The sequence below is a fragment of the Leiobunum rupestre genome, chromosome 2 (assembly GCF_980474605.1).
Source record: "Leiobunum rupestre chromosome 2, qqLeiRupe1.1.hap1, whole genome shotgun sequence".
Taxonomy (NCBI): Eukaryota; Metazoa; Arthropoda; class Arachnida; order Opiliones; family Sclerosomatidae; genus Leiobunum; species Leiobunum rupestre.
In genome coordinates this window covers 54,398,385-54,419,628 of record NC_143385.1, presented here as the reverse complement: position 1 = coordinate 54,419,628, position 21,244 = coordinate 54,398,385, and the positions used below count along the sequence as shown (strand labels likewise).

The window sequence follows — 21,244 nt, the reverse complement described above, 5'->3', positions numbered from 1 at the left end:
TTATAAGTATAACAAGAATAGTCACAATTTCACTTACATTGTTAGTTCCATTGTGAATAATAGAAAAGGTACATCACAAGAATTATCACACTTTTATTTAGTTTAACTGAAAATATTGGGAAAATAAACAATTGTTAATCCAATGTTAGAGCTTGATTAGGATTTAAGTTTTCCAAGACTATTTGGCCCAAACATATTCTTAAGGAGCTGTTGAAATTTTTTAAACTTATAATGAATGGCGATGTTTGCTGTTTATTATACGTTCATTTTGCTGAACTCTGGTTTTACTAAAGAAATCATTTATCATATCTTACAAAGCGCTAGATAACGATTTTTGTATTTTACTATAGTTAATAAGTTTACATCCTTCGGGTTGTTCTTGACTTTCGCTTGAAATTGAGTCCAAAATCTTCTAAATCTTTAACCTTAATTTTTCTATTTACCCATAACCTCGTGTCCAAAATTGAAAATGTAGGCGCCTGGAATTTGGTCAATCTAGGAGGATGGAAATTACGGGTCATTCATATTCCTAGGGTCAATGGTTTCTTATAATTTTTCTAAAATTGATGCCACATTTTCACAGATGGGAGTTCAGCTTGTTCGCCGGATGCAAGCGAGAGACTCTGCATAAAGCTGAATAGGGAAATCGAAATTGATAGAAACCTTGAATTAATAATCTGGTCATCTCTTATTTTTTATATTATTTCGAATTATTAAACTGGTCCCTTTCTAACTTTTTGTTAGTGTAAAAAATAATAAACTGGACACGGTGACCAGTGATTCCCCAAATTTTGAATAAATAAACTGGTCTGAGGCTCTGAGTATTTAATAAACTGGTCTTTGAGCATCAGACTGACGACCCTTGAAGGAGAAAAGCAGACTCCTCCAAGGACGACCAGTGTTGGAAAAAGCTTTTTAAAGGGAATATAACCTACAAAGCAATCTTTATGGAAGATCCCTTAAAGTTTTCAAATTACCCTGTACAGTGGCGCCAAACATTTTTAAAGACAAAGGCAAGAGCGGACAGATTTGCAAACGTTGGTGTTCCACACCAAATACCTGACGTTATATTCCATTTAAAAGTACTGGTCAATATGACCACAATACCCCCTATTTAAAAAAATAATTACTGGCCATGACCACTATTTTTGTACCCCACTTATCCCCCCCCTCTTTTATTTTACTTTTGAAAGTGAATTGTTAATAGCGATTAGGAACTATAATGATATTTATTAATCACAAACCAAAGAGCTTTGATATTTATCACATTTCTTAAGGATTTTAAAAAAATATTTCATCATCTTCTTGTGCTTCGAATAAAAACTTATCCGCATTTATAGTTTTACATAATCTTCTAGTCCTTCGAATAAAAACAGTTTTACTCCTCTCTGACTTTCTTTTTGTTTCTAAAAGCCATAAATAAATTGCCGGATAGGCATCAATGTCTTCTATGCTTATGTTTCTTAAACATATTCTTTATTATTGATCTAGATGTTTCGCATTTAGCTCGAGTGGTGTTGCCAAAGTTTTGAAAGTAAGATTTACCTCTCAGAACGTAAAAATTTCCCTTTTTGGGTCAAAAATCCCTCAATAACCACAACCCCCTTACATTCGTGAAAACTCCACGGAAAGCAGGCACAATATTTCGGGGCGACGAAATATTTAACATTTTTAATGAAATTATAAAAATATTAAAAAAAATTACATTTATCTGACAAAACTTATTAAATAAAAAACGACAAAAACCAGGTGGCGGAGCAGCGACTTTCAGGTTTGACCTTGATCGGGGGATACAAAAACCGAAATCTACTGCGTATGACGAGACTATCGCATGCTGCCTTCCCCTTTTTGTTCCACACCGATAGATATATATATATATATATATAAGTGGGACTATTGCTATGGATGGAATGTCGTACAAAGTGTTTGGCGTGGAAAAGCGACGGCACGGTAGATGGAGCTACGAAAAATAATTTTTTGTATAATTTATATTATTGGTGACGTCTTTACCAACCGAGTTACGCCGTTCTCTGCAAACTTCTCTCGGAAATTCTAGTCGTGTTTAGCGACGCGGGGGATTTGGCTAGTTAAGTTGTCGCAATTGTCGTTCCTTTTTCCGGGTTATTTTACGTATATTTACGGCGTTTAAGGTCAAGTGAACCTCAAACACCGCCCCTCCCCCAAACCAGTGGAAGGGTGACACGGGCGGGGCGGGAAGTTTGAATTATAGTGTGGGGTACATAACTTTTACCGATGGCCAGTTTCAGGTCTGTCAGGTAAACCGGGGGCACAATTTCGACCCCCCTTTAATAACAATACGTCCAAGTCAACTCTTTAACTTAGGATGGTACTTTTTATATCAAACGATAGAACGCACAGTGCCGTTAATATCCGCCCCCTCCGACCAACCCCCTTAAAGGGAGAGTGATCGAAAAGTTAATATATTCATGGTTATTTTTTTTCTATGAATTTGCGAATTTACATGACTTTTGGTGCCTAAACTACCCAAATGTTTGATATAAATTTCCTAAAATAAACCCATTTTAATCCCAGTTTAAGAATTTCTTTATATCATATTTCCACTAATTTCAATAATTTAAAAGAATTATGTTCGTCGTTTTTTGCTTACTTATTTCACCTTTGATACTTTCCGGCTATCTAATGATAGGAAATCACATGGCCTCAACAGCTTTTGTATTGGTTAATTTGGTTTGCCCACCCGCGTATCCTGAGGGTGGGCGGTGGCCACTCTTTAACATAGGATGATAAATTATATATCATTTGATAGGAAATCACATGGCCTCAACAGCTTTTGTATTGCTTTGCCCCCCCGCGTATCCAGAGAGTGGGCGGTGCGCACTCTTTAACATAGATTGGTAAATTATATATCAAGCAATATGAAATCACATGGGCTCAACAGCTTTTCTGTCAGTTTTCCCACCCGGGTCTCCTGATGGTGGGTGGCGCCCACGTTTTAATCCTTCAACTTAGGATGGTATTTTTTATATCAAATGATAAGAAATCACGTAGCCTCAACAGCTTTTGTATTAGTTTGCCTACCTGTGTCTACTAAGGGTGTATGGGTTTGCCCACTCGCATACACAGATGTGGAACTAATATTACGGCTTTGCCGACTTGTTCTATCTCGTCTCTTATCCCCCCAAAATTCCCGCAAAATATGAGTATTTCGAGAAAAATTCCTTTTTCCCCTTCCCGATAATTTAACGACGAAAATTGCCGCATAAAGGGAAATTTCCCGCGCATTGGCAACCGACGCAGGCTTGGAAATAAGAGATGGTCACTGGGTCAAAGACCAGTTTATTAATTACTCGGACCAGTTTTTTATTCAAAAGCTAGGGGTTTATTAATTCAAAATTATCTACCGTATTATTAACCAACTGGTCTACGTGACCACTTAAACAATTCAAGAGTTGGGAGTCACTGGCCAAATAGACCAGTTTAGAAATAAGCCTTATTTCCAAGCCTAAACCGACGAATCTGACTGATCGGAGGAATTTGTAGCAGAAGGGCGTCAAATTGCATTACTGCCAGCTGCCAGGAAATACGTTCGATTTAGGAGTAGAAATAAGTCAAAATCCGCAATTTCATTGGCTATGAGAAGCTGAGAGCGCAACGCTTTTATCATTTTTTCTTTTCGGTATAGAATTATACTTTTAATTAAAAATAAACTGGTCATTATGACCAGTGAACCCCCCAGATTCCATTTAATTTTCTGGTCATAGCCCAAAATAAACTGGTGTTAAAAATTTTCTCTACGAACCTTGGACGCCACCGCCTTATTTCCAACACTGCTGACGACCGTTATTTCCAAGGCTGGTTATGAGCGTCTCTTACCGCCACCTATCAAAATGCAATTAAAACAGCAATGCAATTTTTAATTAATTATAATAATTTTAAATTAATTTAAAAAAAATTTGATGAAAATTTTTATGAACATAATAAAACGGTATTTAAAATAACATTTTAGAAAGTTTAAAAATAAAATTCGTGTTTGGATAATCCGGTCGTTATATTTGAAGCGCGAGTTTTAAATCGGATAATGAGAAAATAGAACAAAAAGTCTGTTATACCATAGTTGTATTTATACTTCACTTGTATTTATAATAATTATTATTTAGTAAACAAATGTTTCCAAACTGTAATTGAGATCGATACAATACTCCAGGAGTTAGCATTTGGGCGTTTTTCACTATTATACTAAAAGTTAGTGTCAAAATTAATTGATCAATAAACGCTTGTTGAAATAATGGAAACTTTTCAGTTGCATGGTATACAACAAGCGTTTCCTTTTAATCAGGTACCTTTTTTGACATACGAAGGCTTAGCTAAAACCAAACCTTCTATTATTTTAGTCAAAACTTCGGGCTTGTACACCAGTTTCGTAAATAATGACCCCGCATAACCCCCCCCCCCCCCCCCGGGCTTCAAGGGGCCCCATAATGGAGGGGGTCTCCACTCTTCCATTATATACGCTACTGATTATAGGGAGGACCCAACAGGGTTTCGCGGGGGGGGGGGGAGACCTTAGCTAGGACACTGTTGTACACCGATTACGGATAGTGATCAGCCACTCGGAGTAAAAGACCAAAGTTGACCAATATCTTGCAAATATTACTTTCGATAAACTCAACAGATTTTATTTTGAAAGGAAATATATTTGAATATTGGAGCGTATGACAACCAGGTCTTCACACCATATACTGCAAGGTACATTGAAAATAGTACAACCTTAAAATATAGAAAATATTGAATTCGCAAAGTATGACCAGATGGCGCCAGCACTCTGAAACGCGCTCTTAAAAGAAGTCAGTTCTGAACTTCAGACTGGAAAACTGACAGAGAGAGGAGGGCGTGAGGCAGAGTTTGTCATCTGGTTATTCCGTGGTTTGGTTTATCGAGCATTCGAGCTAATTGCAAATGCTTCTCTCTTGATTGGCTGAACGATATATGGCCTTGGCGTTTTCTAGATTTCTTCGTTTCTAATGGTAAATATTTCTAAAATGTCCCTATTCGAGTTGCCAGTGTGAAGGTGTTTCCGATTGGATATCGGGCTGATTTGGTCCATCTTCTGTTATTTTACCTACATGACGGGCAAACAAATTCTTTTGAAAATCACGTTAGTTCATTTTATTCGTGTTTTTGATTTATCTAATTTTTATTCGGTTGGTAGGTATAAAATTACAGTTAATATAGCTCGTTTCATATATCTTTAATGGGAAACAAGAACAAATACATTTGAGTTTCGATTTTAATGATATTATAGATATTAGATGGCGCCAGTATTTTTTTGGTGGGAAGATAATAATTACCTAATGAGTTATTACAAAATCACAACTTTTAACACTATTTGTGACAGAAACGAGTCTAGGTGGCGTAACGGTGTTAGCTTCTCCGACGTAGCACCTAGGAGCAACAAACACAAGGAGAACGCAGCTAGCCTTTAAACACGCTAACGAAGGGTTGTGTACGAATTTCATTGGACGAGCGTCACGAGCCTTTACGCTGAACGTATACGGGCGGGGGGAAGACAATTTCCGAATTTTCCCCTTCCGACGGCAGCAGGCGCTAAAGCGTCTAGCCAATGAAAAACGTACACAAGAAAATCCACGACTTTGGACGGGTTGCGTTCTCCTTGTGTGGGGTGTTGTGTTTGTTACTCCTAGGTGGCACCTATGATCTAGCGTCTGCTACAGACAAATGGAAAAGTCATAAAATCGTTTTTTCTTAAAGGGAATATAACCTGCAAAGCAATCTTTATGGAAGACCCCTTCAATTTTTTAAATTACCCTGTACAGTGGCGCCAAACATTTCTAAAGCCAAGGCCAGAGCGGCTAGAGCTGCAAACGTTGGTGTTCCACACCAAATACCTGAGGTTATATTCCCTTTAAATAAACAAAATTTTATCTTAAAATGCAAGTGTCATTATTTACAAAGTAAAATTTAAAATAATAGCGTCTGCTTTTGCCACTACCTATATAGGTTTCAATGGCGAACCAAAGGGGGCGTTGCGATAGTTTTCAGTATAGAATTTAATGCGATATTTATGTAAAACCTATAAAGTTCAAATCAGGAAAATATAAAAGAATTATAAAAATAATCTGGTAAGATATCGGGTATGTTCAAATCAGCCATTAATGGCGTTTTCTTCCTTAAATATCGTTCTATTGCGGTAAAAGAGGCGACCTGGTCTAAAACGGTGTCACTGTACTTACGGTAAAAATACACCTCTAAACCTTTTATAGAAAATTATAGTACAGTCATCGAAAAAAAGAGCAGAATATTAGTACGAATGTCAGGTTGTTTTCACTCTGATTTGGTGCGATCAATAATAGCTCTTCGAAAAATAACCCAACCTTAGAAGAAGGACGTAAAAATGAGGTTATAGGCCACTAATCTCCACCGACGTCTTTGAGCTCACCCCGGAGAGAAATGGAACAAAACAAGTTGACAACAAGAAAAATTTGGTCCTTCGTTTAAGTCGCCATTTACATTCGTGAAAAAACGTTTGTCCAGAAATGCACAGTAGTAATATTTTAATATTAAATTAATATAATTCTTAATTTTATTTTAATTCAATATAATTCTAAATTTTATTTTAATTCAATATAATTCTAAATTTTATTACTAGGACGTTGCAAAAACCGAAAACGGAATTTTCAACAAATACTTGAGCGGAGCGAGATGCAAATCCGGTGGTTAATTAGGCTTAGATTAATTAAACTCTTGTAGAGAAAGGAAAGCGAGATAAATCATTTAGTTTTTAAAGATTACTCTTTATTTCAATTCGTTTGCATTAATGAGTGGAGAAACAGTTAGAAGATGCGGGGAACGACTTGCCGGTGTGGAATCTGAGGTCGACGTCGACGTGGCCCATTGTTTAAATGTTCTTTTACGTAAAATTTCAAAATAAATTTTTAAACGTGTTTTTTTTTTAATTAAAAATATAAATTTCAAATCTCATTTAAACGTTTTGTTTTTTTCGGTCAATAAAAATATAAATTTAAAAATTCATTTAAACGTTTTGTGTTTTTCGGTCATTGTCAGCTGTTGAGTCTTTTTAGTTTTACACGAGCCTAGTATAGGCTAGAGTAAAACTCCCGTAGCCGCTACGGTCCCCGCCGCCGCCGTTCGCAAACACGCCGTTTTCGAACGCCACGGTAGGATTCTCACCGTCCGCAATAACGTCGTTCTCTTACGCCACGGTAGAATCCTCCTACGCTCGCGCTTTAAACCAGAGAGGGAAAGGCCGTAGAAAGCTAGCCATATGCTGCTATAGTTATACCAGCTTTTCATCCCTAAAATTCACGCGGTTTAGACAACCAACAACCTAGCAAGTCGGGCAATCGGGATTCGGCGATCTTCTGGCGTTTCCGTCTCTGGCGTTTTGGCGTTTTCGTTCGCACACGGTTTCCGCAACAGCGCTTGCCTCTCGCTTCCATTCGGGTGGGGGAGGGTAAGATATGGCGACTCTCCCACCGAGCGCTCCTATGTATTGTTGGCGACTCTTCGGAGCCCAGCCATTCTGTGGAATTTGGGAACTATGCTATCACCTTCCCTGAGCCCCTAGGTGTGAAGGGAGGGGAGGGGGCGGCATGGGTTTTCGTAAGTGCATCTCTAAACGTGGTGAAATCGCTTCTGTTGGTTTTTTAACCCTTTAGCCCAACCACTCTGGGTAATTTTTGAAATTGTCACCCCTATATTTCCCACAAACCTATTTCGAGCGGTTCCCATATTACCCACAAAAATATTTCGAGCGGTTTTTCTCGACCGTTTATTTTATTTGTTCATGTTTCCGTTACCGGTTATACTACTATTCGTGTGTTCGTAAAGCTTGGCTCGTGTGAAACTATTATTTGGGACTGCCGGGCCCACTTGTTTCCCCTCTCGTGGCTCCGTCAGACAGCAATTTTCTGGCGCCGGCTCTTCTGGAGTCGTTTTTCCCCCCAACACGACCGATTAACCACTCTTTCCCTTTCGACTCGTTTTCCGAAACCCCACTTTTTTTCCCCCCAATTCATCGCAGTGAGAGAATACCATTTTTTTTTAAAGCGCGGAACAATCACCCGTTTTTCCCTCTCGAGTCGTTTTCCGAAACGCCCCTTTTCGTTTCATCCAATAGCTTCTCTAGGACCGGACAGCCACTTTTTCTGCCAGTTTCCACAGTGAGAGCTACGCTCAATAATTCAATATAATTCTAAATTTTATTTTAATTCAATATAATTCTAAATTTTATTTTAATTCAATATAATTCTAAATTTTATTTTAATTCAATATAATTCTAAATTTTATTTTAATTCATTTGAATTCTAAATTTTATTTTAATTCATTTGAATTCTCAATTTGGTTTTAATTCATTTGAATTCTCAATTTTATTTTAATTCATTTGAATTCTCAATTTTAGTTTAATTCATTTGAATTCTCAATTTTATTTTAATTAATTAAATTCCATTTAATTAAATTCCATTTAATTCCATTTAATTCCAATTAATTCCATTTCATAAAATTCCATTTAATTCCATTTCATTAAATTCCAATTAATTAAATTCCATTTCATTAAATTCCAATTAATTAAATTCCATTTAATTTAATTCCATTTAATTTAATTCCATTTAATTTAATTCCATTTAATTTAATTCCATTTAATTCCATTTAATTAAATTCCGTTTAATTCAATTTCATTAAATTCCAATTAATTCCATTTCATTAAATTCCATTTAATTCCAGTTCATTAAATTCTAATTAATTCCATTGCATTAAATTCCATTAAATTCCATTTCATTAAGTCCCATTTAATTCCATTTTATTAAATTTAATTCAATTTAATTTAATTTAATATAATATAATTCAATTTAGTTCATTCTAATTCTATTTAATTTAATTCAATTTAGTTCAATCTAATTCAATTCAATTTAGTTCAATCTAATTCAATTCAATTTAGTTCAATCTAATTCAATTCAATTTAGTTCAATCTAATTCAATTCAATTTAGTTCAATCTAATTCAATTCAATTTAGTTCAATCTAATTCAATTCAATTTAATTTAATTTAATTTAATATAATTCATTTTGGTTCAATCTATTTCAATTCAATTTAATTTAATTAAATATAATTCATTTTGGTTCAATCTAATTCAATTCAATTTAATTTAATTAAATATAATTCATTTTGGTTCAATCTAATTCAATTCAATTTAATTTAATTAAATATAATTCATTTTGGTTCAATCTAATTCAATTCAATTTAATTTAATTAAATATAATTCATTTTGGTTCAATCTAATTCAATTCAATTTAATTTAATTTAATTGAATTCTTAATTGAAATGGCATCAGGCGTTGCTCTATTCCTATCATTGTTGGTCTTAGCTGTAGCCGCATTGGAGTCCCAAAGGAAGAAATATTACACAAGGAAAGGCGGAGGGGCGTGGCGTTTCTTCATTGGAACAGTAGGCTTTAGTTGAGACGTCATATTTTCGGTTAACTTGAATCCATTCTAGTTCAAAATAGGGGTGACGAAGTTTTACAAATTCTAAAGAAAAGGTAACTCGATTTGCGAGCCTGCAAAGGTATGTCTCAATTTTGTCTCAATTTACGAAAACCAGTTCCAAGCCACTAGTTTTTGCGTCGTGTGAACTGCTTCACTTCAAAACGTAATATTGTGCCGAGAGTTCCGCTATCAGGCTAGCCGACAGCAGGAAAAGAAAAAAAAATTAAGGCAACTGTCGGCTCTATCATCGCCACCTGCATTTTGATAAGGCCCTTGTTATTAGACATGGCCATGAATCCTTGGCGAGGGGAAGTATTCTGGAGTGGAAAATCCCATAGCGGTAATAAGAACGTCCTTTCCCGCCTATTGCTGTTAGAATTACCCAGACTACCCCGGTTTTTGGTCGGACGTCAGCTTTATCTGCCATCATTCTGGCTTGGTGACGTCCGACCAAAAAGAGCATGATGGGAATTTTACAAAGCCGCAGGTGGCGCCCAACTTTTCCACTCCAGAATACTTCTCTCCTTCAAGATGAATCTATCCGATTCTTCGAAAAACGGCTTTATTAAAAGCAAAGGAAGCTAAAATTCAAAATAGAACCATTTATAATTACTATAATTAGACTACTTACGTCGTTAGTGGACTTTAACCTAAGTTATATATGCCATATAAAATATATTGTTAATAATTACTATAATTTAAATTATTGACAAATATACAAACGAGCAAAATGTAGCTTGAGCATCTTTTTTTTATTTATCTGTTGAAAAAAGAGCTACTTCACGTCGAGCCAGCACTTGCTTTAATATAAACAAGTTGTTCAAAATCTAATTTTTTCAGAGATTCATCCGCTAATGGTGGATTCTTACGAAAAATAAACACCACCTTCCTACGCAATTTCAAGTACCACAACGGTGTTTGAAAACTTCGCAGCGTTGCCAACCTGTACGATAATTTCACATTCCGTACGATGTACGATATCGGTAATTGTACGATAATTCAGTAGGATATACGATATTATAACGTACGATTTTGACAATTCTACGATAATTCAGTAGGAATGAGTTTTTGTAATGTGCATTGTTGAAAAATACCCGTTTTGACGCTTAGGTTTGGTATAAAAGTTTAATCTTAGAAATATGTTTACAACTAAATTATAGTACGCTCTCAAAAAAATAGTACCATTTATAATACTATTCAAAATGGTATTTGTACCATAATTATAGTACGTATGGCAACGCTGCCTGTGATTATTTTGCCTTGGAATATCGCGCCATCAGTGCTCTAAAGAGAGAGAAGAACCGCCCCCTTTTTAATTTCGCCCCCTTTTCTACTCGCTAGTCAGACCTCTAGATATTTTTGAAGCGTACGATAAATAGAACAAAAATACGATAGTTTTCAGGTGTTGGTACGATAATTCTATTCGATCAGGTTTGGCAACGCTGATTCGGCCTGAATTTAGCACGTGGTAGCAGATACAACCAATCCTATTCTATAAGCTAGCTCCTCAAACAGATCAAATTCAAACGCCGGTATGACCGTTTAACCTGGTTACCTGAATTGAAAGGCCTTAAAGGTCGGCAGAGGGCTTGTTAGTAGCCTAGCTGAATAATATTAATATTATTCTTCCAAAATATCGCTATTTACAAATCGGAAATATACTGCCTCTAACAACAGCAAAATGGGATTAAGCTAAGCCTTTGAGCCAACGGCAATCTCCCTTCTAGTCCCTTGGCAATAAGATTTTGCCCCCTGGAATAATTGTGTGATTTTTACGTAAGATTACTTCAGCTCCTGACATAACTGTACAATAGGGCGCATTTCGATAACAATCAGCCCAGATGACTGGCTTCGGTAACGACAAAGGGAAAACGAAGAAACGCAATTTGTAGGCAGCTGTCTGGCTCATTGTCAACGACCCGATTCTATTGAAAAGGTATTGCCTGATTATTTAATCCTTTGCCTATGGAATATTTTTCCAATGGCCCATTAACGCCTTAAAAGACCTTAAGGCCAAAGCTTGTTCGATACGTTTTCTCGCTTTATTTGGGAAAATTGCCTAATTTGATTATAATTTTAAATCCTACAGCTTTAAAATTCAGACGGAGTAACGTTAAAAGTTTCTTTGCATCTTTGCATTTAAATAAGAGTAGATTATAGTGCCAGACGAAAATTAATATTTTCAATCCATTTAGTATTTCAGTGGATTCATTAGCGTTTAAATGGATAATTTATTAGCATTTCCAAGGCAAATAGAGATTTTATAACAAATAAGTTTGACGTTACCTTTTAAGGGTAGTTACCAATGAGCATATAAGTTATCAAAGGGATACGGACTGCCCACCCAATAATTTATGATTTATATAAACTTCCATACGATTTCCTCCCCCATATTTTGCCCGAAATGTTTCTTTGTGGCCCTAGTAACGGTGCCTGAGAAATCACTTGTGACACGCTAATTGAAGGGTCAGCCAAGGCTTATTGGAAATAGAAAGGTTTTCAAGTTGCAACTGTAAAAATAACGTTTAATTTGGCGAAATAATAATATGCTAATGCCCAAGGCACCACCTTAGTCCTAAGTCATCATGCGACTTTTAAAATCTTTAATTCAGGTGGCCGGGTTACAATGCGTAGGAGGGTGGTGGCAAGTCCTTCGTTATATCAAAAGTGGATATAAAACAGAAAGTCTGGGAGGAAAAGGGTTCGTTAGCTTTCCCAGTGGTTTCCTTCAAAAATGAGGAGCTGTTTCCCCTATACAATGATTGAGCCAATCAGGAACGACTCTGTTACGTTTGGCCTATGTCTCATGACGTCACGGTCAGAGGAAATAGTTCAGATGGGCAATGCTAGCTAACCTAGCGGTAAAACCAAGAATCATATCAATGATATCATCCTTGGTAAATCTCCCGAAAACGTTGTCTCGTTGGTTAATTTATTCCTTTTTCAAAAATTTGCCTCTGTTAAGTTCAAGAGTCACTGACTCACTGTGGCTCAAGCTCGTAAGAAACATACACCAGAAGAGTTAGCTTTAAAGCCGAAAAGTAAATTTAGTCAGTGTAATTTATTTATAAAAGATTTGTATTCAATTGGAACTATACAAACCAGTGAAGATTTAAACCAAGGCTTAACTAAAATTCCAGTAGATAGGGTCTCATGTGCCATAAATAAACCCCCGTTGTTAATTGCCTTCAAAACTACAGGGATTTTATTGAGGTTTTTTTTGCCAAGCTATCCAATGTACTACATTGGAGAGTTCATTTGCATATATTGGGTCACAAATTATAACTGGGTCAATTCCTTCAACATTAAGTACTAAATTGTATACCCAATTGTTCCATGCGTACAGAAAGCCACTATCTTCCTCTTTCTTCAGAGTAATGCGAATGTAACAACTCGCGTTGAGAGCACATCTTCTAGTAGTTCTTTTAAGGTTCGATTGTTTTTAAATTCGTTAAACACTTTAAGCCGCACACCATATTCAAATAAAACAAAAACGTTTTTATCAATTATCTACCTAAGCCTTGCCAAACGTGAATTTTCACAAAGAGCAGACGCACCAAATCCAGCCCAAAGACTATATAATCAGGTGGATAAGGAACTGAAGAAGAACTATAATATATCAGCCGATTTACGCAGGTACATGCGAGTAAAGCGCCATTTGTAATGCTCCGCCAAAGGGGGTAGGTACAAACTAGGGGCATGCTTGGGGGATCCTCATTTTTGATGGAACAGGGCTACCGGGTCCTCCCAGACTTTCTGTTTTATATCCACTTTTGGTTATATTGATTATAACGATAATTCATTGAATTGGAACATGATATTGACTAATATGAAGGTCGAATTTGTGATCTAAGCTTGTTTTAAATCGTATTTATTGAAACCACACTAACCTAGCAGTATTTTCCTCTCCCGAAACTTCCCATTTCGCAACCACTCCGCGACACACTATCGTTAACCGAAATAGTTCAGAGTCATACTTATGGTTTTTATTATACTTATGAATTTAAAAAGGGGAAATTTAACCCACACGAATTCTTTTACCATGATTATTTCGTAGTGCGTAGTGGCTAGAATGTACGCCACGTTCTATCCCAAATTGTGGCGTTGCTGGGTGAAAACTTGGAACAACTCCTTACGCGTTTAGTTTGCAATTTATTTCCGCATTGGTAAAAGGGGTTTTTTTATCGAGTTCTTCGGTTTCTCCTTTCCATAAAAACCAGTTGAGGTTAAAGGTAATAGTTAGTGTAGGGAGCTGTTGGCTCACGTGGCATGAAGGGCTTATCACCACCCTCCTACGTAACATAACCCGGCCATCTGAATTAATGGCATTAAAAGTCGTTAATATCTCTGATGAAATAAACCAAAAGTCTATAATATTGTTCATAAGTATGTGTCTATGGGAAATCAAAGCGACTGACTCTATTATTCTCGACCGAAACCAGTCTAGGTGGTGTAACGGCATCTGCTACAGAAAAATATAAAGTAATAAGAACGTTTTTTCTGAAATCAACTTATCAAAATATAAGCAAACTATGCAAGAATTATAATGAAATGCAAGTGTCATTATTTATAAATTCAAATTTGGGTCATTCCATGACAAAACGACCTAGTTTTTTTTAATTTTAACACCCGACCCCTTTCGATTTCGCCAAAATTTTGTATACAAGGTTTTTTGGGCCTAGGAAAACGATTTTGACAGTTTCATAACGATCGGTTCAGCCGTTTACGAGATACAGCATACGCGTTTTTTCAAAAGTTCGCCTTGACCCCCTAAATGTTTTCTAGTATATCTTATGACATAATTATCGCAAAATCACATGTAATACCTCATTTTAAAGACAATGCGCACCCTAATATGAATATTTAATCAGAGTTGTCATTTGACGTAAATGTCATTAAAATCTGGGCCTTTAAATAATTTGACCTTTGACCTTGCCCAGACACCTCAGTCGTAGGTCAACGATTTTAGCATTTTTAAAATTCCCACTATCGAATACATAATAATCACTCAAAATCTCAAAGTAATATTTGTAGTTTTCGAGATATTAATTTTTGAAATTTACCCCACCACACACAAAATGAAATACCAAAACCATTTATTTTTATAGTTTACACACCAATTAATTTTTTATTTACACAAAACAGCTTAAACTTCTTTAAACATTTAAAAGGCTTTGGTAATTTTATTTTTATCGTGTTCTTTGATTTGATAGCCTTTCGAATTTGGTAAACCTACAAGAATTTCAATTGCACATAGAACATTTTCACTTGACACCCAACTGCTATCGATCCTTCTGGGCCATGTGTATTTGTCCGAAATACCAGGGGGACGCAAAAAGTTTACAAAGAAGTCTCCAAACTCTTCTGATACTTCCTCAATTAATCCAACGTAAAGTTGGCCTTTGTAGACGCTGGCTACCAAATTTCCCACTTTAAAGTTTTCAGCCTCTTGATTTCGAGTATCTGACAATTCTAAAGTCGAAACCTTAACTGTGGTTAGCGAATCGTCATTAGATAACGGAGAAACCATGATTTCATTTAACGATTTCGGAACGAATTTATGAAACCCTCGAGTTCCTTTTACTGTTATGGCTTTAGAAAACCTTTCTTTTAAAAGTTCCTTTTGTCGCTCAATTTCTTCGTTTTTAACATAGATGAACTTGATATTTTCGAAGTTTGATAGGCAGAAATTAAACATATCTGTTGGAGTCAAAATCTGTCCAGTCACTGGTCGCTGAAGACTGACTCTTGCTGTTTTACGCTTCACTGTTCCGCCAATTCCGTCACAAGGTCCCTTGCCATGAGATGTGGCAAAAAAATGCCATTCAGCGTCCAAACCAAAATCTTGTTTGTGGCAACAGAGATTAGAAAAGTTGTATTTGTTTTTATACTGTCCAGCACATCCATCCGTAAAATAAATTAGCTTTCTAACATTAGGAACATGTGTTTTTATATTTGGAATTAGATAAGTTAAAAAACTGTGAACAGTATTGGTTGTATGTGTTCTGGTATCACTGATAATACAAAAATTTAAGTGGTTAAGTTCTCCGTTTTCGACTACCCTGAAGTAGATTACGAAGGGATGCACTGTCGCTTGAGAATTGTCCCAATGGAACCCTTGTGCTTCGTCTTGAATTACGAAGGAATAGTTCTCCGCAAAATCACCGAGAACAATTACGTCACCAGGTTTTAGAGTTTTTTTGAGGTTTTTAAGATAATTAGATTGCGACTTAGATGTGTAATGATGACGCGTTAGTTCAAGTAGTTTAATGGCCAAAGAGTCGAAAAAGTTTTCAACACTCTCGCTCAAGGTCATGAGCTTTGTGCTGTCAGTTGTCACCCATTGCATGAACTGTATATTTTCAAAATCTTCTAAAAGGTTCATTAAATATTCATTTTCAAGTAGACCATTTTTCCCAGGACAGTCCTTGCACACCCTCATCATACAATTCCTGTTTTGAGTGTCACACACGGTGAGCGCCATGAAATCGATATCACATTTTAAAGGACAAGGAGACGGTAGAGCTGATATCATTAGCTTGACATTTTGGTGATAGGTGCAGACACACACTGAATGTGTACCTGACGAACCTGCTAATACACACCAAGGTGGTCGTAGATAACAAAATGACGAAAATCCTAACGTCAAATCATGCTCTTCCTTGAATTTGTTATAGAGCTCTCTCAGGTTCAGCAGTACAAGCCTCTTTTGATGATGTTCTTTTTGACCTGTCTCGTGGTTTCTAACTGACACAAACTCCTTTTGTCCAGGTGTCATACGACTGTTATCGTCATTTTCGTAAAATTCAACGACCTTTGATTTAACGTCTTCGGTCAATATTAATCCCTTCGATTGTTTCTCTGGTAGCGAAAGAATTCCTTGACTAGATTTAAGATTCCTGCTTCGTTTGACCATGTATTCTGGTGCTCCAAATTCCTCCATTGTGCGTTGTATTCCAAATGGTGACAAGGTCAGGATCTGAAGCTTTTCGCCGTATGATGTCTTGGAGTTATTGAATTTCTCTCTCAGTTCGTTCAAAATATTCTCATATAATCGATGTTCTTCGAGCTTTCTAAAAACATCGTCCGTAACCATATTATCGTCTGTTTCATCAAGAGAAATTTCCATTGACTCTTCTAATTTGCGTTTCAATGAATTGTTCACAGCGTTTAACTTAGTCCTGCTTAGAATTGTTTTTTGGCGAGATGACAAACCTTCTGTACAAAAGTTAAAAAATATATGTATTTATATATGTATACATATATAAATTATTTCAAATTGAATATATTTCTTACTTCTTTTAACAGGAGATTCTCCCAAGTTTATTAGAGTTTCGTTAACTGCCACTAAAGCTATAGCTTTGTCGTCTTGCGTCGCATCTCCCGATGAACAAGGTTGACTAAATGAAAAAGAATCGCTTTCTTGTGATTCTTGTGCAGTGTGAACTTCTGAAACGTCCAACTGTATTTGGAGTTCATCCTTTACTTTTTTTCCAGCAGACATAAAACACTGGATGCACAACTTATTTCCAGCGATAACTTCAATTCCTCGTAACTTTAATTTTTTGAACAAATCCAATGAAATAGTTTTTAGTCCACTCTTTCTTTCAGCGTCGTGAGTCCCAAAAGGATTCATACACTTCTTTTGACTCGTTGAATACCTTTTCATAAAAAGTTCTTCATGGTGACGACATATGTTTCTTATTTTGGACATAGGTATAGCTGTTCGGCTGCTAAGAACTAATTTGTCATCCTCGGACAGATGGTTGTTGATACCAACTGTTTTCGAAAGTGTTTGCAAATGACATTTACTACTGTCTCTCCAAAACGAACAATTTCGATCCATTTCAGGGCTTTGTTCGAGAATATACAGTTAAATAAATTCTATTTCGCTACTCAATTATCGCTGTTAATATATTTAACTACTCAATTATAACTATTATATATTAAAAAGATATTAAAACATTTTTACGTCATTAAAAACGTTATCGATATGACTAAGAGCAATATTGGGTTTTCTTGAGATATCTAGCACATTTCCATTTTAGGGTGCAGTAAGATACGCTACAATAATATTGAACGCCAGACTATACTAAGGACAAGCAATTTAGTGATGTCTTCTGTCTACAGATAACATGCAAAACTAAAAATAATATGTAAATAACTCAACTTAATTTAAGAATTAGTGTATTTGATATTCTAAACTCAAAATTACCAAAATAATAATATTTTTAATTTATTTAGTAGGTCAACTAGTTTCGTGTATAAAATAGCATTTTCATTAATTTGAGGGGTAAATTTCAAAAATTAATATCTCGAAAACTACAAATATTACTTTGAGATTTTGAGTGATTATTATGTATTCGATAGTGGGAATTTTAAAAATGCTAAAATCGTTGACCTACGACTGAGGTGTCTGGGCAAGGTCAAAGGTCAAATTATTTAAAGGCCCAGATTTTAATGACATTTACGTCAAATGACAACTCTGATTAAATATTCATATTAGGGTGCGCATTGTCTTTAAAATGAGGTATTACATGTGATTTTGCGATAATTATGTCTTAAGATATAGTAGAAAACATTTAGGGGGTCAAGGCGTACTTTTGAAAAAACGCGTATGCTGTATCTCGTAAACGGCTGAACCGATCGTTATGAAACTGTCAAAATCGTTTTCCTAGGCCCAAAAAACCCTGTATACAAAATTTGGGCAAAATCGAAAGGGGTCGGGTGTTCTGTGGCAGGCGTTTTGTCATGGAATGACCCATTTACGAATAACGAAGAGGAAAAACTAATAGCGTATCATCAATAGAATGATTTTTAGTTTTCCTAAATAAATAATTAATAAATTGTCCTAATTGTAAAAGGAAGTAGAATTTTTGCTTTACGTTATCTGTTAACGGCCTCATAGGTAGTGTGATACTTATGGAAGAATATAATAGACTTCTGCTACTACGTTCTTCAAAGCCAATTAATTATAGTTAATTATATATATAATTAAAATTGCGCGTACAGCGTGACCACACTTCCTATATTTTATAATTTGTCTTCCTAAATTTTCTTATTTTTCGTACTTTGCGTTTTGCTCTCAATTTAGTTTTAAAATTCGATAGAAGGCGCTCAAAAACAGCTAGCCTTTAACCAAAGTACTAATTTAATTGGCTTTTACGGCTGGCTGGTGTTTTAAAATAAAAATATAGTATTCTATAATACTTATATATAATTCACAAAGTCTGTGATGTTTTCGAATTAAATGTAATATTCAACCAAAATTCCATTAAAAGCATATTTGTTTAATCTTTATTAAAAAAATTCCTATAATTTCCTATAAATTCACCTGATTCCTATATTTACCGAAAAATTACTCTTATATTTTCTTTCAAAATGACTATCAATTTACTACTGTTCCAAAAAAAATTGGAGGGTTTACTGTGGTCACCCTGCGCGTAAATTAGAATAATCTCTATTAGAGGTGCGAAAACCCTTATTTATTTAAACATACATGGCGTGCAAAAACCGGAACAACAAAAATTACAATACGCCATCTGTCGACAGCTCCTATACGCGGAAATAATAATGTACAATTAAGCTTAACTGGGGATACGGTCTGCTTTCTATCTATAGTTTTAGCAAGAATGGATATATTTATGCTTAGGGAGAATAGCTATCACGCGACTATCCGCACGGGCATCATTGTCTCATTGAAACGTCACCGGTTTCAATCGCGTCGGAAGATGTCAGCTTCAGGGAACCAATGAAAAACCGGTTCGTCTTGACTGATGTTTAAGGGGAGGAGCCTAGTGGTAGACCGTGAAATGAATTGGGAGAAGGGAGAGAAATCGGCTCAATTCAGTCATTCTCCGTAAGTACAAATAAATGCATTCTTGGCTTCACCTAAATCGGAGAAAAGTCAGATCAGAGGACCAAAAAAAATCGATCTAAGCCTTGGCTATTCGTTTCCCTTTGTTAAGTCAAAGCTTAACGCTCGACCAAACAATACCCCATTTCCGTACAGACAAAGCCGCTCAAATAACCTAGTTTCTAGTGATTACATATGAGCCCTTCTAGACTTATTTCCTACCCGAGCCAGGATAAACGAAAATACCCTCTTAAAAACTAATTGAGGACAAGCTTTGTCTTCTAATATAATAAGTGTACCGGAAACAACTCGTTGCTAGGACTTGACTTTTCCCAAAACAAAACTAACAAGGCAAAGATGAATTTTATAATTTAAGGAGACTCAAACTATCGCGAGGCTCAAGTCTTTTAAACTTATTTTATAATTAGGCTTTTGCGTTTCCATAGCGCTAATGCGAGAGGCAGGAGATTCGTCCGCTAAGTGGAAGATTTGGTTTTATAAAACAAAGCTTTTGCTTAGCAACCAAAAATCCAACAATTTATGATCTTCCTGCCTTGACTCTGAGTAAGCTGAAAAGGATAATTGAACCACAAAATAATATTACGAAGTTAACTTAAAATTGACTGTTAACACATCTGGAAAACCTAGAAATCAGGGTGAAACCAGGGAATTAGATTGGCAACAGTAGCGGCGCTAAGGGTGGGCTGAAGTGGGCTTTAGCCCCCTTGAATTTGTGAGAGGGGCCACATATTTATATTATAAGGGCCACATATTTATAATTAAGATTCCACATATTTGAATTTATGAGTCATTTTTAAGGCTTGAGTGTAGGCCAACTGGTATCAATTTTTCGAAGAAATAACGTAATTATTATAAATGTTAGTCCCTAAAAATTATTATAACCCTTATTTAACTGTAAATTACTTAAATTCCCCCATAAATCTATCTTTTAAATACACTAAAAACAAAAAATTCAGATGGCTCTTAATCACAATTATTAAATATATATATTATAAAAAAATTACCCCCCCCCGAGATCTCAAAGCCATAAAGGTCAACTGTAAAAAACTTTTCTAGTGCCATGTCGGGCTATATATATAGGTTGTAATTAAACCGGAAATCGGTCAGACGGTATTTAATTATTTTTATTATTATATAAAAAAGTTTTATATATGCAAATATAACGACGTTCTTTTATTCTTCACTTAAAAGAATCATTTTTAAGAACCAATATGTCTGAAAATCGATTAACAAATTTGTTTATATTTAGAGATTTATCTAATAGGTTGAGAACTTGAGAGACAATCCTTTGTTGGTTCTTGACGAGTTTAGTAAAACAAAAGAGTACAATTTATACTTTGAGTAAGTTTTTGAAATATGTATATGTTCTAAGAGAGACATTTGGGAGAGCAAGCCACAGCTGTCACAAAATTATGAGGCGTCAGTAAAGTTGCGAGGGCCACAAAAGTCTTGGGGGCCACAAAATAATTAGCCCACCTGTGAAAAAACCATAGCGCCGCTGCTGATTGGCAACAGAAAAGGGAAATTTTGGCGGTGCTTCCTCCATGTTTTGTCCTTGACGGAATCTAAAGGCGGATTCTCAATCGCGCATGAGCGGCATGACCCACCAACGGCGCGGCCATTTTTCGTCCCTCGACTTACGTATATCCTTCTAACATTTAGGGTTCTTGGTATTACAACTACCCCCGGCCCTTTGTTTTTGAAACTAGCTATTTTCAAATTTTGAGACCTAAACGAGTTTTCCTTCGTGTTTTACCCCGCGACACACTATCGTTACCCAAAATAGTTAAAACTAAAATAAACTAGTCATCATCAGATAGGCTAATACCCTTGGCACTACCTTAGGCCCAAGTCATCTATAG

At 35.8% G+C, this 21,244-nt stretch overlaps 1 protein-coding gene across 1 annotated transcript in view; it reads right to left on the bottom strand.

Annotated features, from left to right (window-relative positions):
• Positions 1-3,456: 3,456 nt before the first annotated feature.
• The window catches only part of LOC149958410 (ras-related and estrogen-regulated growth inhibitor-like protein), a 319,784-nt gene continuing 301,996 nt past the window's right edge, over positions 3,457-21,244 (bottom strand). Inside the window, exon 4 of the transcript XR_016478285.1 lies at positions 3,457-3,471. The gene's annotated coding sequence lies outside the window, so the exon portion shown is untranslated. The remainder of the gene's footprint in view (positions 3,472-21,244) is intronic.